Below are 24,148 nucleotides of genomic sequence, written 5' to 3'. Positions count from 1 at the left end.
GCAGAGTTGAAAGGCGGGTGGCGGGAGGGCGTGCGCCTCGGGCTCCTGGGGCTGCTGGGGCGCCCAAAGAAGGGGCTGTCCTCAGTTGGGTCATGCAGATGTCTCTCGTTCCAAGGCTCTTCCGAAGCGCCGAGTTGCATCGCTGGCGACGGGATTGGGCGGGGGAGGCGTGGCCGCGGGTATCAGGATTCCCCAGGCGGAGGCACAGAGGGACAGGACCCCGGCAGCGGGAGGCTGGGGAGCAGGCGAAATTTCGAGCCCGAGTCTCAGGGCAGCCCTGGCCCCAAGGGACGGCGCCAAGGACGGGACCCCCGCAGGCAGAGGAGCAGGAGGTGTCGGCCTCGCCGCTGCCTGCCTCGCGGACGTCTTCCCGGTGAGGTTGGTGCGCGAGCGTTCGCGGTGCCGGGCCAGGCACAGGGGGGGCGGCCCGTTAGACATGCTGCGCCCGAAGCGAGTTCGCCGAGCTTTTTCCGGCCAATTCTCATGAGCGTTCTGCCCAAACCGGGATCCGTTTGAGCAGAAAACTCGTGAAAAATGGCCGGCGTTGGGCAGCCCTGCGGACCGCCCTGCTCGCCGTCACCTAGGGCCCTTTCTCGTCCAGGGCATGCTGCGCTGCGGCCAGCCGGTAAACGCGTGGAAACGACGCGGGCCACAAGGGCGCGCCGGCGCAGGGGTGCGTTCACGGAGCAGAGTGGAAGGTCGGGTGGCGGCCGGGCGTGCGCCACTGTCATTCGGATCGTTGGGGCGCCCAAGGATGGGGCTGACCTCATTGCGGACACGCAGGTTTATGTCGCTGCGAGGTTTCTCCGAAGCTCCGCAAGGCACCGTTGGCGCCAGAGTGGTGGAGAGATGCGTGGCCGCGGGACACAGGGTTCCCGATATGGAGGCCACGAGGGATAGGACCCCGGACGCAGAAGGCTGGGGAAGCAGGCGAGGGCTCGAGCCCGGGCTTCGTGACGGGTCCGGCCCCGTGGAACGGCGCCAGGGATGGGACCCCCGCAGGCCGAGGATCAGCAGGCTTCGGCCTCGCCGCAGTCGGCCTCATGGAAGGCTCCTGGGCGGGGTTCGTGAGCAAGCGCTCACGGTGCCAGGCCCGGCCCCGGGGGGACGCCCTGCAGACGTGTGACGCCCGAAGCGAGTTCGCCGGGCGTTTTCCGGCCAATTCTCACGAGCGTTCTGCCCAAACCGGGATCGGTTTGGGCAGAACGCTCGTGAGAATTGGCCGGCGTTGGGCAGCCCTGCGGACCGCCCTGCTCTCCCTGGCCCAGGTCCGTTCCTCGCCCGGGGCATGGGGCGGCCGCCCGGAAAACGTGCGAAAACGTCGCGGCCCACCCGGAGGCCCCGGCGCTGGGGAGCGTTCTCGGAGCAGAGTTGAAGGACGGGTGGCGGCCGGGCCTACGCTTCCGACTTGAGGGAGGATCGGGCGCCCAGGGATGGGGCTGACCTCAGTGGGGGCACGCAGGTTTCTCTCGCTCTGAGGTTGTCCGAAGCGCCGAAAGGCACCGTTGGCGCCGGTGTGGGAGGGGGAGGGGAGGCGCGGCCGCGGGACTCAGGGCTCCCCAGATGGAGGCACCGAGGGACAGGAACCCAGAAGCAGACGGCTGGCGAGCAGGCGAAACTGCGAGCCCGGGCTTCGTGGAGGGCCAGGCCCCGTGGAACAGCGCCAGGGAGAGGACCCCCGCAGGAGGATTAGCAGGAGGCATGGGCCGCGCCACACCCTGCCTCGCCGAGGGCTTCCTGGCGGGGATGGAGCGCGATGGCTCGCAATGCGGCGCCAGGTCCGGTGGTGCGGGGCGGCCGTGCAGACGTGGGGCGCCCGAAGCGAGTTCGCCGGGCGTTTTCCTGCCAGTTCTCACGAGCGTTCTGCCCAAACCAGGATGGGTTTGGGCAGAGCGCTCGTGAGAATTGGCCGGCGTTGGGCAGTCCTGCGGACCGCCCTGCTCTCCGGGGCCCAGGGTCCCTTCTCGCCCAGGGCATGCTGCGTGCGGGCCCCGGAAAACGCACACAATCGACCGGTCCCACCAGGGGGCGGTAGGGCAGGGGAGCGTTCCCGGAGCAGAGTTGACCGACGTGTGTCGGCAAGGCGAGCGCCTCCGTCTTTTCGGGCTGATGGGGAGCCCAAAGATGGGGCTGTCCTCAGTTGGGCCACGCAGGTTTCTCTCGCTCCGAGGCTTGTCCCAAGCGCCGAAATGCACCGTTGGAGCCGGGGCGGGAGGCGGAGGCATTGTCACGGGCCTCGCGATTCCCAAGATGGAGGCACAGAGGGACAGGGCCCCGGAAGCGGAAGGCTGGGGAGCAGGCGAAATTTCGAGCCCGAGTCTCGGGGCAGCCCTGGCCCCATGGGACGGCGTCAAGTAGGCGACGCCCGCAGGCCGAGAAGCAGGACCCATCGGCCTCGCCGCAGTCGGCCTCGCCGAGGGCTCCTTGGCGGGGTTCGTGAGCGAGCTCTCGCGATGCCAGCCCAGGCCCCGGGGGAAGGCCCTGCAGACGTGTGACGCCCGAAGCGAGTTCGCGAGGCGTTTTCCGGCCAATTCTCACGAGCGTTCTGCCCAAACCGGGATCGGTTTGGGCAGAACGCTCGTGAGAATTGGCCGGCGTTGGGCAGCCCTGCGGACCGCCCTGCTCTTCGTGGCCCAGGGCCCTTTCTCGCCCAGGGCGTGGTGCGGCCAGCCGGAAAACGTGTGGAAACGTCGCGGCCCACCCTGTGGCGCCGGCGAACGGGAGCGTTCCCGGAGCAGAGTTGAAAGGCGGGTGGCGGGAGGGCGTGCGCCTCGGGCTCCTGGGGCTGCTGGGGCGCCCAAAGAAGGGGCTGTCCTCAGTTGGGTCATGCAGATGTCTCTCGTTCCAAGGCTCTTCCGAAGCGCCGAGTTGCATCGCTGGCGACGGGATTGGGCGGGGGAGGCGTGGCCGCGGGTATCAGGATTCCCCAGGCGGAGGCACAGAGGGACAGGACCCCGGCAGCGGGAGGCTGGGGAGCAGGCGAAATTTCGAGCCCGAGTCTCAGGGCAGCCCTGGCCCCAAGGGACGGCGCCAAGGACGGGACCCCCGCAGGCAGAGGAGCAGGAGGTGTCGGCCTCGCCGCTGCCTGCCTCGCGGACGTCTTCCCGGCGAGGTTGGTGCGCGAGCGTTCGCGGTGCCGGGCCAGGCACAGGGGGGGCGGCCCGTTAGACGTGCTGCGCCCGAACCGAGTTCGCCGAGCTTTTTCCGGCCAATTCTCATGAGCGTTCTGCCCAAACCGGGATCCGTTTGAGCAGAAAACTCGTGAAAATTGGCCGGCGTTGGCAGCCCTGCGGACCGCCCTGCTCGCCGTCACCTAGGGCCCTTTCTCGTCCAGGGTATGCTGCGCTGCGGCCAGCCGGTAAACGCGTGGAAACGACGCGGGCCACAAGGGCGCGCCGGCGCAGGGGTGCGTTCACGGAGCAGAGTGGAAGGTCGGGTGGCGGCCGGGCGTGCGCCACCGTCATTCGGGTCGTTGGGGCGCCCAAGGATGGGGCTGACCTCATTGCGGACACGCAGGTTTATGTCGCTGCGAGGTTTCTCCGAAGCTCCGCAAGGCACCGTTGGCGCCAGAGTGGTGGAGAGATGCGTGGCCGCGGGACACAGGGTTCCCGATATGGAGGCCACGAGGGATAGGACCCCGGACGCAGAAAGCTGGGGAAGCAGGCGAGGGCTCGAGCCCGGGCTTCGTGACGGGTCCGGCCCCGTGGAACGGCGCCAGGGATGGGACCCCCGCAGGCCGAGGATCAGCAGGCGTCGGCCTCATGGAAGGCTCCTGGGCGGGGTTCGTGAGCAAGCGCTCACGGTGCCAGGCCCGGCCCCGGGGGGACGCCCTGCAGACGTGTGACGCCCGAAGCGAGTTCGCCGGGCGTTTTCCGGCCAATTCTCACGAGCGTTCTGCCCAAACCGGGATCGGTTTGGGCAGAACGCTCGTGAGAATTGGCCGGCGTTGGGCAGCCCTGCGGACCGCCCTGCTCTCCCTGGCCCAGGTCCGTTCCTCGCCCGGGGCATGGGGCGGCCGCCCGGAAAACGTGCGAAAACGTCGCGGCCCACCCGGAGGCCCCGGCGCTGGGGAGCGTTCTCGGAGCAGAGTTGAAGGACGGGTGGCGGCCGGGCCTACGCTTCCGACTTGAGGGAGGATCGGGCGCCCAGGGATGGGGCTGACCTCAGTGGGGGCACGCAGGTTTCTCTCGCTCTGAGGTTGTCCGAAGCGCCGAAAGGCACCGTTGGCGCCGGTGTGGGAGGGGGAGGGGAGGCGCGGCCGCGGGACTCAGGGCTCCCCAGATGGAGGCACCGAGGGACAGGAACCCAGAAGAAGACGGCTGGCGAGCAGGCGAAACTGCGAGCCCGGGCTTCGTGGAGGGCCAGGCCCCGTGGAACAGCGCCAGGGAGAGGACCCCCGCAGGAGGATTAGCAGGAGGCATGGGCCGCGCCACACCCTGCCTCGCCGAGGGCTTCCTGGCGGGGATGGAGCGCGATGGCTCGCAATGCGGCGCCAGGTCCGGTGGTGCGGGGCGGCCGTGCAGACGTGGGGCGCCCGAAGCGAGTTCGCCGGGCGTTTTCCTGCCAGTTCTCACGAGCGTTCTGCCCAAACCAGGATGGGTTTGGGCAGAGCGCTCGTGAGAATTGGCCGGCGTTGGGCAGTCCTGCGGACCGCCCTGCTCTCCGGGGCCCAGGGTCCCTTCTCGCCCAGGGCATGCTGCGTGCGGGCCCCGGAAAACGCACACAATCGACCGGTCCCACCAGGGGGCGGTAGGGCAGGGGAGCGTTCCCGGAGCAGAGTTGACCGACGTGTGTCGGCAAGGCGAGCGCCTCCGTCTTTTCGGGCTGATGGGGAGCCCAAAGGTGGGGCTGTCCTCAGTTGGGTCACGCAGGTTTCTCTCGCTCCGAGGCTTGTCCCAAGCGCCGAAATGCACCGTTGGAGCCGGGGCGGGAGGCGGAGGCATTGTCACGGGCCTCGCGATTCCCAAGATGGGGGCACAGAGGGACAGGGCCCCGGAAGCGGAAGGCTGGGGAGCAGGCGAAATTTCGAGCCCGAGTCTCGGGGCAGCCCTGGCCCCATGGGACGGCGTCAAGTAGGCGACGCCCGCAGGCCGAGAAGCAGGGCCCATCGGCCTCGCCGCAGTCGGCCTCGCGAGGGCTCCTTGGCGGGGTTCGTGAGCGAGCTCTCGCGATGCCAGCCCAGGCCCCGGGGGAAGGCCCTGCAGACGTGTGACGCCCGAAGCGAGTTCGCGAGGCGTTTTCCGGCCAATTCTCACGAGCGTTCTGCCCAAACCGGGATCGGTTTGGGCAGAACGCTCGTGAGAATTGGCCGGCGTTGGGCAGCCCTGCGGACCGCCCTGCTCTTCGTGGCCCAGGGCCCTTTCTCGCCCAGGGCGTGGTGCGGCCAGCCGGAAAACGTGTGGAAACGTCGCGGCCCACCCTGTGGCGCCGGCGAACGGGAGCGTTCCCGGAGCAGAGTTGAAAGGCGGGTGGCGGGAGGGCGTGCGCCTCGGGCTCCTGGGGCTGCTGGGGCGCCCAAAGAAGGGGCTGTCCTCAGTTGGGTCATGCAGATGTCTCTCGTTCCAAGGCTCTTCCGAAGCGCCGAGTTGCATCGCTGGCGACGGGATTGGGCGGGGGAGGCGTGGCCGCGGGTATCAGGATTCCCCAGGCGGAGGCACAGAGGGACAGGACCCCGGCAGCGGGAGGCTGGGGAGCAGGCGAAATTTCGAGCCCGAGTCTCAGGGCAGCCCTGGCCCCAAGGGACGGCGCCAAGGACGGGACCCCCGCAGGCAGAGGAGCAGGAGGTGTCGGCCTCGCCGCTGCCTGCCTCGCGGACGTCTTCCCGGCGAGGTTGGTGCGCGAGCGTTCGCGGTGCCGGGCCAGGCACAGGGGGGGCGGCCCGTTAGAGGTGCTGCGCCCGAACCGAGTTCGCCGAGCTTTTTCCGGCCAATTCTCACGAGCGTTCTGCCCAAACCGGGATCCGTTTGAGCAGAAAACTCGTGAAAAATGGCCGGCGTTGGCAGCCCTGCGGACCGCCCTGCTCGCCGTCACCTAGGGCCCTTTCTCGTCCAGGGCATGCTGCGCTGCGGCCAGCCGGTAAACGCGTGGAAACGACGCGGGCCACAAGGGCGCGCCGGCGCAGGGGTGCGTTCACGGAGCAGAGGGGAAGGTCGGGTGGCGGCCGGGCGTGCGCCACCGTCATTCGGGTCGTTGGGGCGCCCAAGGATGGGGCTGACCTCATTGCGGACACGCAGGTTTATGTCGCTGCGAGGTTTCTCCGAAGCTCCGCAAGGCACCGTTGGCGCCAGAGTGGTGGAGAGATGCGTGGCCGCGGGACACAGGGTTCCCGATATGGAGGCCACGAGGGATAGGACCCCGGACGCAGAAGGCTGGGGAAGCAGGCGAGGGCTCGAGCCCGGGCTTCGTGACGGGTCCGTCCCCGTGGAACGGCGCCAGGGATGGGACCCCCGCAGGCCGAGGATCAGCAGGCGTCGGCCTCGCCGCAGTCGGCCTCATGGAAGGCTCCTGGGCGGGGTTCGTGAGCAAGCGCTCACGGTGCCAGGCCCGGCCCCGGGGGGACGCCCTGCAGACGTGTGACGCCCGAAGCGAGTTCGCCGGGCGTTTTCCGGCCAATTCTCACGAGCGTTCTGCCCAAACCGGGATCGGTTTGGGCAGAACGCTCGTGAGAATTGGCCGGCGTTGGGCAGCCCTGCGGACCGCCCTGCTCTCCCTGGCCCAGGTCCGTTCCTCGCCCGGGGCATGGGGCGGCCGCCCGGAAAACGTGCGAAAACGTCGCGGCCCACCCGGAGGCCCCGGCGCTGGGGAGCGTTCTCGGAGCAGAGTTGAAGGACGGGTGGCGGCCGGGCCTACGCTTCCGACTTGAGGGAGGATCGGGCGCCCAGCGATGGGGCTGACCTCAGTGGGGGCACGCAGGTTTCTCTCGCTCTGAGGTTGTCCGAAGCGCCGAAAGGCACCGTTGGCGCCGGTGTGGGAGGGGGAGGGGAGGCGCGGCCGCGGGACTCAGGGCTCCCCAGATGGAGGCACCGAGGGACAGGAACCCAGAAGCAGACGGCTGGCGAGCAGGCGAAACTGCGAGCCCGGGCTTCGTGGAGGGCCAGGCCCCGTGGAACAGCGCCAGGGAGAGGACCCCCGCAGGAGGATTAGCAGGAGGCATGGGCCGCGCCACACCCTGCCTCGCCGAGGGCTTCCTGGCGGGGATGGAGCGCGATGGCTCGCAATGCGGCGCCAGGTCCGGTGGTGGGGGGCGGCCGTGCAGACGTGGGGCGCCCGAAGCGAGTTCGCCGGGCGTTTTCCTGCCAGTTCTCACGAGCGTTCTGCCCAAACCAGGATGGGTTTGGGCAGAGCGCTCGTGAGAATTGGCCGGCGTTGGGCAGTCCTGCGGACCGCCCTGCTCTCCGGGGCCCAGGGTCCCTTCTCGCCCAGGGCATGCTGCGTGCGGGCCCCAGAAAACGCACACAATCGACCGGTCCCACCAGGGGGCGGTAGGGCAGGGGAGCGTTCCCGGAGCAGAGTTGACCGACGTGTGTCGGCAAGGCGAGCGCCTCCGTCTTTTCGGGCTGATGGGGAGCCCAAAGATGGGGCTGTCCTCAGTTGGGCCACGCAGGTTTCTCTCGCTCCGAGGCTTGTCCCAAGCGCCGAAATGCACCGTTGGAGCCGGGGCGGGAGGCGGAGGCATTGTCACGGGCCTCGCGATTCCCAAGATGGAGGCACAGAGGGACAGGGCCCCGGAAGCGGAAGGCTGGGGAGCAGGCGAAATTTCGAGCCCGAGTCTCGGGGCAGCCCTGGCCCCATGGGACGGCGTCAAGTAGGCGACGCCCGCAGGCCGAGAAGCAGGACCCATCGGCCTCGCCGCAGTCGGCCTCGCCGAGGGCTCCTTGGCGGGGTTCGTGAGCGAGCTCTCGCGATGCCAGCCCAGGCCCCGGGGGAAGGCCCTGCAGACGTGTGACGCCCGAAGCGAGTTCGCGAGGCGTTTTCCGGCCAATTCTCACGAGCGTTCTGCCCAAACCGGGATCGGTTTGGGCAGAACGCTCGTGAGAATTGGCCGGCGTTGGGCAGCCCTGCGGACCGCCCTGCTCTTCGTGGCCCAGGGCCCTTTCTCGCCCAGGGCGTGGTGCGGCCAGCCGGAAAACGTGTGGAAACGTCGCGGCCCACCCTGTGGCGCCGGCGAACGGGAGCGTTCCCGGAGCAGAGTTGAAAGGCGGGTGGCGGGAGGGCGTGCGCCTCGGGCTCCTGGGGCTGCTGGGGCGCCCAAAGAAGGGGCTGTCCTCAGTTGGGTCATGCAGATGTCTCTCGTTCCAAGGCTCTTCCGAAGCGCCGAGTTGCATCGCTGGCGACGGGATTGGGCGGGGGAGGCGTGGCCGCGGGTATCAGGATTCCCCAGGCGGAGGCACAGAGGGACAGGACCCCGGCAGCGGGAGGCTGGGGAGCAGGCGAAATTTCGAGCCCGAGTCTCAGGGCAGCCCTGACCCCAAGGGACGGCGCCAAGGACGGGACCCCCGCAGGCAGAGGAGCAGGAGGTGTCGGCCTCGCCGCTGCCTGCCTCGCGGACGTCTTCCCGGCGAGGTTGGTGCGCGAGCGTTCGCGGTGCCTGGCCAGGCACAGGGGGGGCGGCCCGTTAGACGTGCTGCGCCCGAACCGAGTTCGCCGAGCTTTTTCCGGCCAATTCTCATGAGCGTTCTGCCCAAACCGGGATCCGTTTGAGCAGAAAACTCGTGAAAAATGGCCGGCGTTGGGCAGCCCTGCGGACCGCCCTGCTCGCCGTCACCTAGGGCCCTTTCTCGTCCAGGGCATGCTGCGCTGCGGCCAGCCGGTAAACGCGTGGAAACGACGCGGGCCACAAGGGCGCGCCGGCGCAGGGGTGCGTTCACGGAGCAGAGTGGAAGGTCGGGTGGCGGCCGGGCGTGCGCCACTTCATTCGGGTCGTTGGGGCGCCCAAGGATGGGGCTGACCTCATTGCGGACACGCAGGTTTATGTCGCTGCGAGGTTTCTCCGAAGCTCCGCAAGGCACCGTTGGCGCCAGAGTGGTGGAGAGATGCGTGGCCGCGGGACACAGGGTTCCCGATATGGAGGCCACGAGGGATAGGACCCCGGACGCAGAAGGCTGGGGAAGCAGGCGAGGGCTCGAGCCCGGGCTTCGTGACGGGTCCGGCCCCGTGGAACGGCGCCAGGGATGGGACCCCCGCAGGCCGAGGATCAGCAGGCGTCGGCCTCGCCGCAGTCGGCCTCATGGAAGGCTCCTGGGCGGGGTTCGTGAGCAAGCGCTCACGGTGCCAGGCCCGGCCCCGGGGGGACGCCCTGCAGACGTGTGACGCCCGAAGCGAGTTCGCCGGGCGTTTTCCGGCCAATTCTCACGAGCGTTCTGCCCAAACCGGGATCGGTTTGGGCAGAACGCTCGTGAGAATTGGCCGGCGTTGGGCAGCCCTGCGGACCGCCCTGCTCTCCCTGGCCCAGGTCCGTTCCTCGCCCGGGGCATGGGGCGGCCGCCCGGAAAACGTGCGAAAACGTCGCGGCCCACCCGGAGGCCCCGGCGCTGGGGAGCGTTCTCGGAGCAGAGTTGAAGGACGGGTGGCGGCCGGGCCTACGCTTCCGACTTGAGGGAGGATCGGGCGCCCAGGGATGGGGCTGACCTCAGTGGGGGCACGCAGGTTTCTCTCGCTCTGAGGTTGTCCGAAGCGCCGAAAGGCACCGTTGGCGCCGGTGTGGGAGGGGGAGGGGAGGCGCGGCCGCGGGACTCAGGGCTCCCCAGATGGAGGCACCGAGGGACAGGAACCCAGAAGCAGACGGCTGGCGAGCAGGCGAAACTGCGAGCCCGGGCTTCGTGGAGGGCCAGGCCCCGTGGAACAGCGCCAGGGAGAGGACCCCCGCAGGAGGATTAGCAGGAGGCATGGGCCGCGCCACACCCTGCCTCGCCGAGGGCTTCCTGGCGGGGATGGAGCGCGATGGCTCGCAATGCGGCGCCAGGTCCGGTGGTGCGGGGCGGCCGTGCAGACGTGGGGCGCCCGAAGCGAGTTCGCCGGGCGTTTTCCTGCCAGTTCTCACGAGCGTTCTGCCCAAACCAGGATGGGTTTGGGCAGAGCGCTCGTGAGAATTGGCCGGCGTTGGGCAGTCCTGCGGACCGCCCTGCTCTCCGGGGCCCAGGGTCCCTTCTCGCCCAGGGCATGCTGCGTGCGGGCCCCGGAAAACGCACACAATCGACCGGTCCCACCAGGGGGCGGTAGGGCAGGGGAGCGTTCCCGGAGCAGAGTTGACCGACGTGTGTCGGCAAGGCGAGCGCCTCCGTCTTTTCGGGCTGATGGGGAGCCCAAAGGTGGGGCTGTCCTCAGTTGGGCCACGCAGGTTTCTCTCGCTCCAAGGCTTGTCCCAAGCGCCGAAATGCACCGTTGGAGCCGGGGCGGGAGGCGGAGGCATTGTCACGGGCCTCGCGATTCCCAAGATGGGGGCACAGAGGGACAGGGCCCCGGAAGCGGAAGGCTGGGGAGCAGGCGAAATTTCGAGCCCGAGTCTCGGGGCAGCCCTGGCCCCATGGGACGGCGTCAAGTAGGCGACGCCCGCAGGCCGAGAAGCAGGGCCCATCGGCCTCGCCGCAGTCGGCCTCGCGTGGGCTCCTTGGCGGGGTTCGTGAGCGAGCTCTCGCGATGCCAGCCCAGGCCCCGGGGGAAGGCCCTGCAGACGTGTGACGCCCGAAGCGAGTTCGCGAGGCGTTTTCCGGCCAATTCTCACGAGCGTTCTGCCCAAACCGGGATCGGTTTGGGCAGAACGCTCGTGAGAATTGGCCGGCGTTGGGCAGCCCTGCGGACCGCCCTGCTCTTCGTGGCCCAGGGCCCTTTCTCGCCCAGGGCGTGGTGCGGCCAGCCGGAAAACGTGTGGAAACGTCGCGGCCCACCCTGTGGCGCCGGCGAACGGGAGCGTTCCCGGAGCAGAGTTGAAAGGCGGGTGGCGGGAGGGCGTGCGCCTCGGGCTCCTGGGGCTGCTGGGGCGCCCAAAGAAGGGGCTGTCCTCAGTTGGGTCATGCAGATGTCTCTCGTTCCAAGGCTCTTCCGAAGCGCCGAGTTGCATCGCTGGCGACGGGATTGGGCGGGGGAGGCGTGGCCGCGGGTATCAGGATTCCCCAGGCGGAGGCACAGAGGGACAGGACCCCGGCAGCGGGAGGCTGGGGAGCAGGCGAAATTTCGAGCCCGAGTCTCAGGGCAGCCCTGGCCCCAAGGGACGGCGCCAAGGACGGGACCCCCGCAGGCAGAGGAGCAGGAGGTGTCGGCCTCGCCGCTGCCTGCCTCGCGGACGTCTTCCCGGCGAGGTTGGTGCGCGAGCGTTCGCGGTGCCGGGCCAGGCACAGGGGGGGCGGCCCGTTAGAGGTGCTGCGCCCGAACCGAGTTCGCCGAGCTTTTTCCGGCCAATTCTCACGAGCGTTCTGCCCAAACCGGGATCCGTTTGAGCAGAAAACTCGTGAAAAATGGCCGGCGTTGGCAGCCCTGCGGACCGCCCTGCTCGCCGTCACCTAGGGCCCTTTCTCGTCCAGGGCATGCTGCGCTGCGGCCAGCCGGTAAACGCGTGGAAACGACGCGGGCCACAAGGGCGCGCCGGCGCAGGGGTGCGTTCACGGAGCAGAGGGGAAGGTCGGGTGGCGGCCGGGCGTGCGCCACCGTCATTCGGGTCGTTGGGGCGCCCAAGGATGGGGCTGACCTCATTGCGGACACGCAGGTTTATGTCGCTGCGAGGTTTCTCCGAAGCTCCGCAAGGCACCGTTGGCGCCAGAGTGGTGGAGAGATGCGTGGCCGCGGGACACAGGGTTCCCGATATGGAGGCCACGAGGGATAGGACCCCGGACGCAGAAGGCTGGGGAAGCAGGCGAGGGCTCGAGCCCGGGCTTCGTGACGGGTCCGGCCCCGTGGAACGGCGCCAGGGATGGGACCCCCGCAGGCCGAGGATCAGCAGGCGTCGGCCTCGCCGCAGTCGGCCTCATGGAAGGCTCCTGGGCGGGGTTCGTGAGCAAGCGCTCACGGTGCCAGGCCCGGCCCCGGGGGGACGCCCTGCAGACGTGTGACGCCCGAAGCGAGTTCGCCGGGCGTTTTCCGGCCAATTCTCACGAGCGTTCTGCCCAAACCGGGATCGGTTTGGGCAGAACGCTCGTGAGAATTGGCCGGCGTTGGGCAGCCCTGCGGACCGCCCTGCTCTCCCTGGCCCAGGTCCGTTCCTCGCCCGGGGCATGGGGCGGCCGCCCGGAAAACGTGCGAAAACGTCGCGGCCCACCCGGAGGCCCCGGCGCTGGGGAGCGTTCTCGGAGCAGAGTTGAAGGACGGGTGGCGGCCGGGCCTACGCTTCCGACTTGAGGGAGGATCGGGCGCCCAGGGATGGGGCTGACCTCAGTGGGGGCACGCAGGTTTCTCTCGCTCTGAGGTTGTCCGAAGCGCCGAAAGGCACCGTTGGCGCCGGTGTGGGAGGGGGAGGGGAGGTGCGGCCGCGGGACTCAGGGCTCCCCAGATGGAGGCACCGAGGGACAGGAACCCAGAAGCAGACGGCTGGCGAGCAGGCGAAACTGCGAGCCCGGGCTTCGTGGAGGGCCAGGCCCCGTGGAACAGCGCCAGGGAGAGGACCCCCGCAGGAGGATTAGCAGGAGGCATGGGCCGCGCCACACCCTGCCTCGCCGAGGGCTTCCTGGCGGGGATGGAGCGCAATGGCTCGCAATGCGGCGCCAGGTCCGGTGGTGCGGGGCGGCCGTGCAGACGTGGGGCGCCCGAAGCGAGTTCGCCGGGCGTTTTCCTGCCAGTTCTCACGAGCGTTCTGCCCAAACCAGGATGGGTTTGGGCAGAGCGCTCGTGAGAATTGGCCGGCGTTGGGCAGTCCTGCGGACCGCCCTGCTCTCCGGGGCCCAGGGTCCCTTCTCGCCCAGGGCATGCTGCGTGCGGGCCCCGGAAAACGCACACAATCGACCGGTCCCACCAGGGGGCGGTAGGGCAGGGGAGCGTTCCCGGAGCAGAGTTGACCGACGTGTGTCGGCAAGGCGAGCGCCTCCGTCTTTTCGGGCTGATGGGGAGCCCAAAGGTGGGGCTGTCCTCAGTTGGGCCACGCAGGTTTCTCTCGCTCCGAGGCTTGTCCCAAGCGCCGAAATGCACCGTTGGAGCCGGGGCGGGAGGCGGAGGCATTGTCACGGGCCTCGCGATTCCCAAGATGGGGGCACAGAGGGACAGGGCCCCGGAAGCGGAAGGCTGGGGAGCAGGCGAAATTTCGAGCCCGAGTCTCGGGGCAGCCCTGGCCCCATGGGACGGCGTCAAGTAGGCGACGCCCGCAGGCCGAGAAGCAGGACCCATCGGCCTCGCCGCAGTCGGCCTCGCCGAGGGCTCCTTGGCGGGGTTCGTGAGCGAGCTCTCGCGATGCCAGCCCAGGCCCCGGGGGAAGGCCCTGCAGACGTGTGACGCCCGAAGCGAGTTCGCGAGGCGTTTTCCGGCCAATTCTCACGAGCGTTCTGCCCAAACCGGGATCGGTTTGGGCAGAACGCTCGTGAGAATTGGCCGGCGTTGGGCAGCCCTGCGGACCGCCCTGCTCTTCGTGGCCCAGGGCCCTTTCTCGCCCAGGGCGTGGTGCGGCCAGCCGGAAAACGTGTGGAAACGTCGCGGCCCACCCTGTGGCGCCGGCGAACGGGAGCGTTCCCGGAGCAGAGTTGAAAGGCGGGTGGCGGGAGGGCGTGCGCCTCGGGCTCCTGGGGCTGCTGGGGCGCCCAAAGAAGGGGCTGTCCTCAGTTGGGTCATGCAGATGTCTCTCGTTCCAAGGCTCTTCCGAAGCGCCGAGTTGCATCGCTGGCGACGGGATTGGGCGGGGGAGGCGTGGCCGCGGGTATCAGGATTCCCCAGGCGGAGGCACAGAGGGACAGGACCCCGGCAGCGGGAGGCTGGGGAGCAGGCGAAATTTCGAGCCCGAGTCTCAGGGCAGCCCTGGCCCCAAGGGACGGCGCCAAGGACGGGACCCCCGCAGGCAGAGGAGCAGGAGGTGTCGGCCTCGCCGCTGCCTGCCTCGCGGACGTCTTCCCGGCGAGGTTGGTGCGCGAGCGTTCGCGGTGCCGGGCCAGGCACAGGGGGGGCGGCCCGTTAGACGTGCTGCGCCCGAAGCGAGTTCGCCGAGCTTTTTCCGGCCAATTCTCATGAGCGTTCTGCCCAAACCGGGATCCGTTTGAGCAGAAAACTCGTGAAAAATGGCCGGCGTTGGCAGCCCTGCGGACCGCCCTGCTCGCCGTCACCTAGGGCCCTTTCTCGTCCAGGGCATGCTGCGCTGCGGCCAGCCGGTAAACGCGTGGAAACGACGCGGGCCACAAGGGCGCGCCGGCGCAGGGGTGCGTTCACGGAGCAGAGTGGAAGGTCGGGTGGCGGCCGGGCGTGCGCCACCGTCATTCGGGTCGTTGGGGCGCCCAAGGATGGGGCTGACCTCATTGCGGACACGCAGGTTTATGTCGCTGCGAGGTTTCTCCGAAGCTCCGCAAGGCACCGTTGGCGCCAGAGTGGTGGAGAGATGCGTGGCCGCGGGACACAGGGTTCCCGATATGGAGGCCACGAGGGATAGGACCCCGGACGCAGAAGGCTGGGGAAGCAGGCGAGGGCTCGAGCCCGGGCTTCGTGACGGGTCCGGCCCCGTGGAACGGCGCCAGGGATGGGACCCCCGCAGGCCGAGGATCAGCAGGCGTCGGCCTCGCCGCAGTCGGCCTCATGGAAGGCTCCTGGGCGGGGTTCGTGAGCAAGCGCTCACGGTGCCAGGCCCGGCCCCGGGGGGACGCCCTGCAGACGTGTGACGCCCGAAGCGAGTTCGCCGGGCGTTTTCCGGCCAATTCTCACGAGCGTTCTGCCCAAACCGGGATCGGTTTGGGCAGAACGCTCGTGAGAATTGGCCGGCGTTGGGCAGCCCTGCGGACCGCCCTGCTCTCCCTGGCCCAGGTCCGTTCCTCGCCCGGGGCATGGGGCGGCCGCCCGGAAAACGTGCGAAAACGTCGCGGCCCACCCGGAGGCCCCGGCGCTGGGGAGCGTTCTCGGAGCAGAGTTGAAGGACGGGTGGTGGCCGGGCCTACGCTTCCGACTTGAGGGAGGATCGGGCGCCCAGGGATGGGGCTGACCTCAGTGGGGGCACGCAGGTTTCTCTCGCTCTGAGGTTGTCCGAAGCGCCGAAAGGCACCGTTGGCGCCGGTGTGGGAGGGGGAGGGGAGGCGCGGCCGCGGGACTCAGGGCTCCCCAGATGGAGGCACCGAGGGACAGGAACCCAGAAGCAGACGGCTGGCGAGCAGGCGAAACTGCGAGCCCGGGCTTCGTGGAGGGCCAGGCCCCGTGGAACAGCGCCAGGGAGAGGACCCCCGCAGGAGGATTAGCAGGAGGCATGGGCCGCGCCACACCCTGCCTCGCCGAGGGCTTCCTGGCGGGGATGGAGCGCGATGGCTCGCAATGCGGCGCCAGGTCCGGTGGTGCGGGGCGGCCGTGCAGACGTGGGGCGCCCGAAGCGAGTTCGCCGGGCGTTTTCCTGCCAGTTCTCACGAGCGTTCTGCCCAAACCAGGATGGGTTTGGGCAGAGCGCTCGTGAGAATTGGCCGGCGTTGGGCAGTCCTGCGGACCGCCCTGCTCTCCGGGGCCCAGGGTCCCTTCTCGCCCAGGGCATGCTGCGTGCGGGCCCCGGAAAACGCACACAATCGACCGGTCCCACCAGGGGGCGGTAGGGCAGGGGAGCGTTCCCGGAGCAGAGTTGACCGACGTGTGTCGGCAAGGCGAGAGCCTCCGTCTTTTCGGGCTGATGGGGAGCCCAAAGGTGGGGCTGTCCTCAGTTGGGCCACGCAGGTTTCTCTCGCTCCGAGGCTTGTCCCAAGCGCCGAAATGCACCGTTGGAGCCGGGGCGGGAGGCGGAGGCATTGTCACGGGCCTCGCGATTCCCAAGATGGGGGCACAGAGGGACAGGGCCCCGGAAGCGGAAGGCTGGGGAGCAGGCGAAATTTCGAGCCCGAGTCTCGGGGCAGCCCTGGCCCCATGGGACGGCGTCAAGTAGGCGACGCCCGCAGGCCGAGAAGCAGGACCCATCGGCCTCGCCGCAGTCGGCCTCGCCGAGGGCTCCTTGGCGGGGTTCGTGAGCGAGCTCTCGCGATGCCAGCCCAGGCCCCGGGGGAAGGCCCTGCAGACGTGTGACGCCCGAAGCGAGTTCGCGAGGCGTTTTCCGGCCAATTCTCACGAGCGTTCTGCCCAAACCGGGATCGGTTTGGGCAGAACGCTCGTGAGAATTGGCCGGCGTTGGGCAGCCCTGCGGACCGCCCTGCTCTTCGTGGCCCAGGGCCCTTTCTCGCCCAGGGCGTGGTGCAGCCAGCCGGAAAACGTGTGGAAACGTCGCGGCCCACCCTGTGGCGCCGGCGAACGGGAGCGTTCCCGGAGCAGAGTTGAAAGGCGGGTGGCGGGAGGGCGTGCGCCTCGGGCTCCTGGGGCTGCTGGGGCGCCCAAAGAAGGGGCTGTCCTCAGTTGGGTCATGCAGATGTCTCTCGTTCCAAGGCTCTTCCGAAGCGCCGAGTTGCATCGCTGGCGACGGGATTGGGCGGGGGAGGCGTGGCCGCGGGTATCAGGATTCCCCAGGCGGAGGCACAGAGGGACAGGACCCCGGCAGCGGGAGGCTGGGGAGCAGGCGAAATTTTGAGCCCGAGTCTCAGGGCAGCCCTGGCCCCAAGGGACGGCGCCAAGGACGGGACCCCCGCAGGCAGAGGAGCAGGAGGTGTCGGCCTCGCCGCTGCCTGCCTCGCGGACGTCTTCCCGGCGAGGTTGGTGCGCGAGCGTTCGCGGTGCCGGGCCAGGCACAGGGGGGGCGGCCCGTTAGACGTGCTGCGCCCGAACCGAGTTCGCCGAGCTTTTTCCGGCCAATTCTCATGAGCGTTCTGCCCAAACCGGGATCCGTTTGAGCAGAAAACTCGTGAAAATTGGCCGGCGTTGGCAGCCCTGCGGACCGCCCTGCTCGCCGTCACCTAGGGCCCTTTCTCGTCCAGGGTATGCTGCGCTGCGGCCAGCCGGTAAACGCGTGGAAACGACGCGGGCCACAAGGGCGCGCCGGCGCAGGGGTGCGTTCACGGAGCAGAGTGGAAGGTCGGGTGGCGGCCGGGCGTGCGCCACCGTCATTCGGGTCGTTGGGGCGCCCAAGGATGGGGCTGACCTCATTGCGGACACGCAGGTTTATGTCGCTGCGAGGTTTCTCCGAAGCTCCGCAAGGCACCGTTGGCGCCAGAGTGGTGGAGAGATGCGTGGCCGCGGGACACAGGGTTCCCGATATGGAGGCCACGAGGGATAGGACCCCGGACGCAGAAAGCTGGGGAAGCAGGCGAGGGCTCGAGCCCGGGCTTCGTGACGGGTCCGGCCCCGTGGAACGGCGCCAGGGATGGGACCCCCGCAGGCCGAGGATCAGCAGGCGTCGGCCTCATGGAAGGCTCCTGGGCGGGGTTCGTGAGCAAGCGCTCACGGTGCCAGGCCCGGCCCCGGGGGGACGCCCTGCAGACGTGTGACGCCCGAAGCGAGTTCGCCGGGCGTTTTCCGGCCAATTCTCACGAGCGTTCTGCCCAAACCGGGATCGGTTTGGGCAGAACGCTCGTGAGAATTGGCCGGCGTTGGGCAGCCCTGCGGACCGCCCTGCTCTCCCTGGCCCAGGTCCGTTCCTCGCCCGGGGCATGGGGCGGCCGCCCGGAAAACGTGCGAAAACGTCGCGGCCCACCCGGAGGCCCCGGCGCTGGGGAGCGTTCTCGGAGCAGAGTTGAAGGACGGGTGGCGGCCGGGCCTACGCTTCCGACTTGAGGGAGGATCGGGCGCCCAGGGATGGGGCTGACCTCAGTGGGGGCACGCAGGTTTCTCTCGCTCTGAGGTTGTCCGAAGCGCCGAAAGGCACCGTTGGCGCCGGTGTGGGAGGGGGAGGGGAGGCGCGGCCGCGGGACTCAGGGCTCCCCAGATGGAGGCACCGAGGGACAGGAACCCAGAAGCAGACGGCTGGCGAGCAGGCGAAACTGCGAGCCCGGGCTTCGTGGAGGGCCAGGCCCCGTGGAACAGCGCCAGGGAGAGGACCCCCGCAGGAGGATTAGCAGGAGGCATGGGCCGCGCCACACCCTGCCTCGCCGAGGGCTTCCTGGCGGGGATGGAGCGCGATGGCTCGCAATGCGGCGCCAGGTCCGTTGGTGCGGGGCGGCCGTGCAGACGTGGGGCGCCCGAAGCGAGTTCGCCGGGCGTTTTCCTGCCAGTTCTCACGAGCGTTCTGCCCAAACCAGGATGGGTTTGGGCAGAGCGCTCGTGAGAATTGGCCGGCGTTGGGCAGTCCTGCGGACCGCCCTGCTCTCCGGGGCCCAGGGTCCCTTCTCGCCCAGGGCATGCTGCGTGCGGGCCCCGGAAAACGCACACAATCGACCGGTCCCACCAGGGGGCGGTAGGGCAGGGGAGCGTTCCCGGAGCAGAGTTGACCGACGTGTGTCGGCAAGGCGAGCGCCTCCGTCTTTTCGGGCTGATGGGGAGCCCAAAGATGGGGCTGTCCTCAGTTGGGCCACGCAGGTTTCTCTCGCTCCGAGGCTTGTCCCAAGCGCCGAAATGCACCGTTGGAGCCGGGGCGGGAGGCGGAGGCATTGTCACGGGCCTCGCGATTCCCAAGATGGAGGCACAGAGGGACAGGGCCCCGGAAGCGGAAGGCTGGGGAGCAGGCGAAATTTCGAGCCCGAGTCTCGGGGCAGCCCTGGCCCCATGGGACGGCGTCAAGTAGGCTACGCCCGCAGGCCGAGAAGCAGGACCCATCGGCCTCGCCGCAGTCGGCCTCGCCGAGGGCTCCTTGGCGGGGTTCGTGAGCGAGCTCTCGCGATGCCAGCCCAGGCCCCGGGGGAAGGCCCTGCAGACGTGTGACGCCCGAAGCGAGTTCGCGAGGCGTTTTCCGGCCAATTCTCACGAGCGTTCTGCCCAAACCGGGATCGGTTTGGGCAGAACGCTCGTGAGAATTGGCCGGCGTTGGGCAGCCCTGCGGACCGCCCTGCTCTTCGTGGCCCAGGGCCCTTTCTCGCCCAGGGCGTGGTGCGGCCAGCCGGAAAACGTGTGGAAACGTCGCGGCCCACCCTGTGGCGCCGGCGAACGGGAGCGTTCCCGGAGCAGAGTTGAAAGGCGGGTGGCGGGAGGGCGTGCGCCTCGGGCTCCTGGGGCTGCTGGGGCGCCCAAAGAAGGGGCTGTCCTCAGTTGGGTCATGCAGATGTCTCTCGTTCCAAGGCTCTTCCGAAGCGCCGAGTTGCATCGCTGGCGACGGGATTGGGCGGGGGAGGCGTGGCCGCGGGTATCAGGATTCCCCAGGCGGAGGCACAGAGGGACAGGACCCCGGCAGCGGGAGGCTGGGGAGCAGGCGAAATTTCGAGCCCGAGTCTCAGGGCAGCCCTGGCCCCAAGGGACGGCGCCAAGGACGGGACCCCCGCAGGCAGAGGAGCAGGAGGTGTCGGCCTCGCCGCTGCCTGCCTCGCGGACGTCTTCCCGGCGAGGTTGGTGCGCGAGCGTTCGCGGTGCCGGGCCAGGCACAGGGGGGGCGGCCCGTTAGACGTGCTGCGCCCGAACCGAGTTCGCCGAGCTTTTTCCGGCCAATTCTCATGAGCGTTCTGCCCAAACCGGGATCCGTTTGAGCAGAAAACTCGTGAAAAATGGCCGGCGTTGGAGCCCTGCGGACCGCCCTGCTCGCCGTCACTTAGGGCCCTTTCTCGTCCAGGGTATGCTGCGCTGCGGCCAGCCGGTAAACGCGTGGAAACGACGCGGGCCACAAGGGCGCGCCGGCGCAGGGGTGCGTTCACGGAGCAGAGTGGAAGGTCGGGTGGCGGCCGGGCGTGCGCCACCGTCATTCGGGTCGTTGGGGCGCCCAAGGATGGGGCTGACCTCATTGCGGACACGCAGGTTTATGTCGCTGCGAGGTTTCTCCGAAGCTCCGCAAGGCACCGTTGGCGCCAGAGTGGTGGAGAGATGCGTGGCCGCGGGACACAGGGTTCCCGATATGGAGGCCACGAGGGATAGGACCCCGGACGCAGAAGGCTGGGGAAGCAGGCGAGGGCTCGAGCCCGGGCTTCGTGACGGGTCCGGCCCCGTGGAACGGCGCCAGGGATGGGACCCCCGCAGGCCGAGGATCAGCAGGCGTCGGCCTCGCCGCAGTCGGCCTCATGGAAGGCTCCTGGGCGGGGTTCGTGAGCAAGCGCTCACGGTGCCAGGCCCGGCCCCGGGGGGACGCCCTGCAGACGTGTGACGCCCGAAGCGAGTTCGCCGGGCGTTTTCCGGCCAATTCTCACGAGTGTTCTGCCCAAACCGGGATCGGTTTGGGCAGAACGCTCGTGAGAATTGGCCGGCGTTGGGCAGCCCTGCGGACCGCCCTGCTCTCCCTGGCCCAGGTCCGTTCCTCGCCCGGGGCATGGGGCGGCCGCCCGGAAAACGTGCGAAAACGTCGCGGCCCACCCGGAGGCCCCGGCGCTGGGGAGCGTTCTCGGAGCAGAGTTGAAGGACGGGTGGCGGCCGGGCCTACGCTTCCGACTTGAGGGAGGATCGGGCGCCCAGGGATGGGGCTGACCTCAGTGGGGGCACGCAGGTTTCTCTCGCTCTGAGGTTGTCCGAAGCGCCGAAAGGCACCGTTGGCGCCGGTGTGGGAGGGGGAGGGGAGGCGCGGCCGCGGGACTCAGGGCTCCCCAGATGGAGGCACCGAGGGACAGGAACCCAGAAGCAGACGGCTGGCGAGCAGGCGAAACTGCGAGCCCGGGCTTCGTGGAGGGCCAGGCCCCGTGGAACAGCGCCAGGGAGAGGACCCCCGCAGGAGGATTAGCAGGAGGCATGGGCCGCGCCACACCCTGCCTCGCCGAGGGCTTCCTGGCGGGGATGGAGCGCGATGGCTCGCAATGCGGCGCCAGGTCCGGTGGTGCGGGGCGGCCGTGCAGACGTGGGGCGCCCGAAGCGAGTTCGCCGGGCGTTTTCCTGCCAGTTCTCACGAGCGTTCTGCCCAAACCAGGATGGGTTTGGGCAGAGCGCTCGTGAGAATTGGCCGGCGTTGGGCAGTCCTGCGGACCGCCCTGCTCTCCGGGGCCCAGGGTCCCTTCTCGCCCAGGGCATGCTGCGTGCGGGCCCCGGAAAACGCACACAATCGACCGGTCCCACCAGGGGGCGGTAGGGCAGGGGAGCGTTCCCGGAGCAGAGTTGACCGACGTGTGTCGGCAAGGCGAGCGCCTCCGTCTTTTCGGGCTGATGGGGAGCCCAAAGGTGGGGCTGTCCTCAGTTGGGCCACGCAGGTTTCTCTCGCTCCGAGGCTTGTCCCAAGCGCCGAAATGCACCGTTGGAGCCGGGGCGGGAGGCGGAGGCATTGTCACGGGCCTCGCGATTCCCAAGATGGAGGCACAGAGGGACAGGGCCCCGGAAGCGGAAGGCTGGGGAGCAGGCGAAATTTCGAGCCCGAGTCTCGGGGCAGCCCTGGCCCCATGGGACGGCGTCAAGTAGGCGACGCCCGCAGGCCGAGAAGCAGGACCCATCGGCCTCGCCGCAGTCGGCCTCGCCGAGGGCTCCTTGGCGGGGTTCGTGAGCGAGCTCTCGCGATGCCAGCCCAGGCCCCGGGGGAAGGCCCTGCAGACGTGTGACGCCCGAAGCGAGTTCGCGAGGCGTTTTCCGGCCAATTCTCACGAGCGTTCTGCCCAAACCGGGATCGGTTTGGGCAGAACGCTCGTGAGAATTGGCCGGCGTTGGGCAGCCCTGCGGACCGCCCTGCTCTTCGTGGCCCAGGGCCCTTTCTCGCCCAGGGCGTGGTGCGGCCAGCCGGAAAACGTGTGGAAACGTCGCGGCCCACCCTGTGGCGCCGGCGAACGGGAGCGTTCCCGGAGCAGAGTTGAAAGGCGGGTGGCGGGAGGGCGTGCGCCTCGGGCTCCTGGGGCTGCTGGGGCGCCCAAAGAAGGGGCTGTCCTCAGTTGGGTCATGCAGATGTCTCTCGTTCCAAGGCTCTTCCGAAGCGCCGAGTTGCATCGCTGGCGACGGGATTGGGCGGGGGAGGCGTGGCCGCGGGTATCAGGATTCCCCAGGCGGAGGCACAGAGGGACAGGACCCCGGCAGCGGGAGGCTGGGGAGCAGGCGAAATTTCGAGCCCGAGTCTCAGGGCAGCCCTGGCCCCAAGGGACGGCGCCAAGGACGGGACCCCCGCAGGCAGAGGAGCAGGAGGTGTCGGCCTCGCCGCTGCCTGCCTCGCGGACGTCTTCCCGGCGAGGTTGGTGCGCGAGCGTTCGCGGTGCCGGGCCAGGCACAGGGGGGGCGGCCCGTTAGACGTGCTGCGCCCGAAGCGAGTTCGCCGAGCTTTTTCCGGCCAATTCTCATGAGCGTTCTGCCCAAACCGGGATCCGTTTGAGCAGAAAACTCGTGAAAAATGGCCGGCGTTGGGCAGCCCTGCGGACCGCCCTGCTCGCCGTCACCTAGGGCCCTTTCTCGTCCAGGGCATGCTGCGCTGCGGCCAGCCGGTAAACGCGTGGAAACGACGCGGGCCACAAGGGCGCGCCGGCGCAGGGGTGCGTTCACGGAGCAGAGTGGAAGGTCGGGTGGCGGCCGGGCGTGCGCCACTGTCATTCGGGTCGTTGGGGCGCCCAAGGATGGGGCTGACCTCATTGCGGACACGCAGGTTTATGTCGCTGCGAGGTTTCTCCGAAGCTCCGCAAGGCACCGTTGGCGCCAGAGTGGTGGAGAGATGCGTGGCCGCGGGACACAGGGTTCCCGATATGGAGGCCACGAGGGATAGGACCCCGGACGCAGAAGGCTGGGGAAGCAGGCGAGGGCTCGAGCCCGGGCTTCGTGACGGGTCCGGCCCCGTGGAACGGCGCCAGGGATGGGACCCCCGCAGGCCGAGGATCAGCAGGCGTCGGCCTCGCCGCAGTCGGCCTCATGGAAGGCTCCTGGGCGGGGTTCGTGAGCAAGCGCTCACGGTGCCAGGCCCGGCCCCGGGGGGACGCCCTGCAGACGTGTGACGCCCGAAGCGAGTTCGCCGGGCGTTTTCCGGCCAATTCTCACGAGCGTTCTGCCCAAACCGGGATCGGTTTGGGCAGAACGCTCGTGAGAATTGGCCGGCGTTGGGCAGCCCTGCGGACCGCCCTGCTCTCCCTGGCCCAGGTCCGTTCCTCGCCCGGGGCATGGGGCGGCCGCCCGGAAAACGTGCGAAAACGTCGCGGCCCACCCGGAGGCCCCGGCGCTGGGGAGCGTTCTCGGAGCAGAGTTGAAGGACGGGTGGCGGCCGGGCCTACGCTTCCGACTTGAGGGAGGATCGGGCGCCCAGGGATGGGGCTGACCTCAGTGGGGGCACGCAGGTTTCTCTCGCTCTGAGGTTGTCCGAAGCGCCGAAAGGCACCGTTGGCGCCGGTGTGGGAGGGGGAGGGGAGGCGCGGCCGCGGGACTCAGGGCTCCCCAGATGGAGGCACCGAGGGACAGGAACCCAGAAGCAGACGGCTGGCGAGCAGGCGAAACTGCGAGCCCGGGCTTCGTGGAGGGCCAGGCCCCGTGGAACAGCGCCAGGGAGAGGACCCCCGCAGGAGGATTAGCAGGAGGCATGGGCCGCGCCACACCCTGCCTCGCCGAGGGCTTCCTGGCGGGGATGGAGCGCGATGGCTCGCAATGCGGCGCCAGGTCCGGTGGTGCGGGGCGGCCGTGCAGACGTGGGGCGCCCGAAGCGAGTTCGCCGGGCGTTTTCCTGCCAGTTCTCACGAGCGTTCTGCCCAAACCAGGATGGGTTTGGGCAGAGCGCTCGTGAGAATTGGCCGGCGTTGGGCAGTCCTGCGGACCGCCCTGCTCTCCGGGGCCCAGGGTCCCTTCTCGCCCAGGGCATGCTGCGTGCGGGCCCCGGAAAACGCACACAATCGACCGGTCCCACCAGGGGGCGGTAGGGCAGGGGAGCGTTCCCGGAGCAGAGTTGACCGACGTGTGTCGGCAAGGCGAGCGCCTCCGTCTTTTCGGGCTGATGGGGAGCCCAAAGGTGGGGCTGTCCTCAGTTGGGCCACGCAGGTTTCTCTCGCTCCGAGGCTTGTCCCAAGCGCCGAAATGCACCGTTGGAGCCGGGGCGGGAGGCGGAGGCATTGTCACGGGCCTCGCGATTCCCAAGATGGGGGCACAGAGGGACAGGGCCCCGGAAGCGGAAGGCTGGGGAGCAGGCGAAATTTCGAGCCCG

Source organism: Neovison vison, chromosome 11, assembly GCF_020171115.1.
Source record: "Neovison vison isolate M4711 chromosome 11, ASM_NN_V1, whole genome shotgun sequence".
Taxonomy (NCBI): Eukaryota; Metazoa; Chordata; class Mammalia; order Carnivora; family Mustelidae; genus Neogale; species Neogale vison.
The sequence above is the reverse complement of the archived record's forward strand: the minus strand, read 5'-3'. Positions refer to the sequence as shown.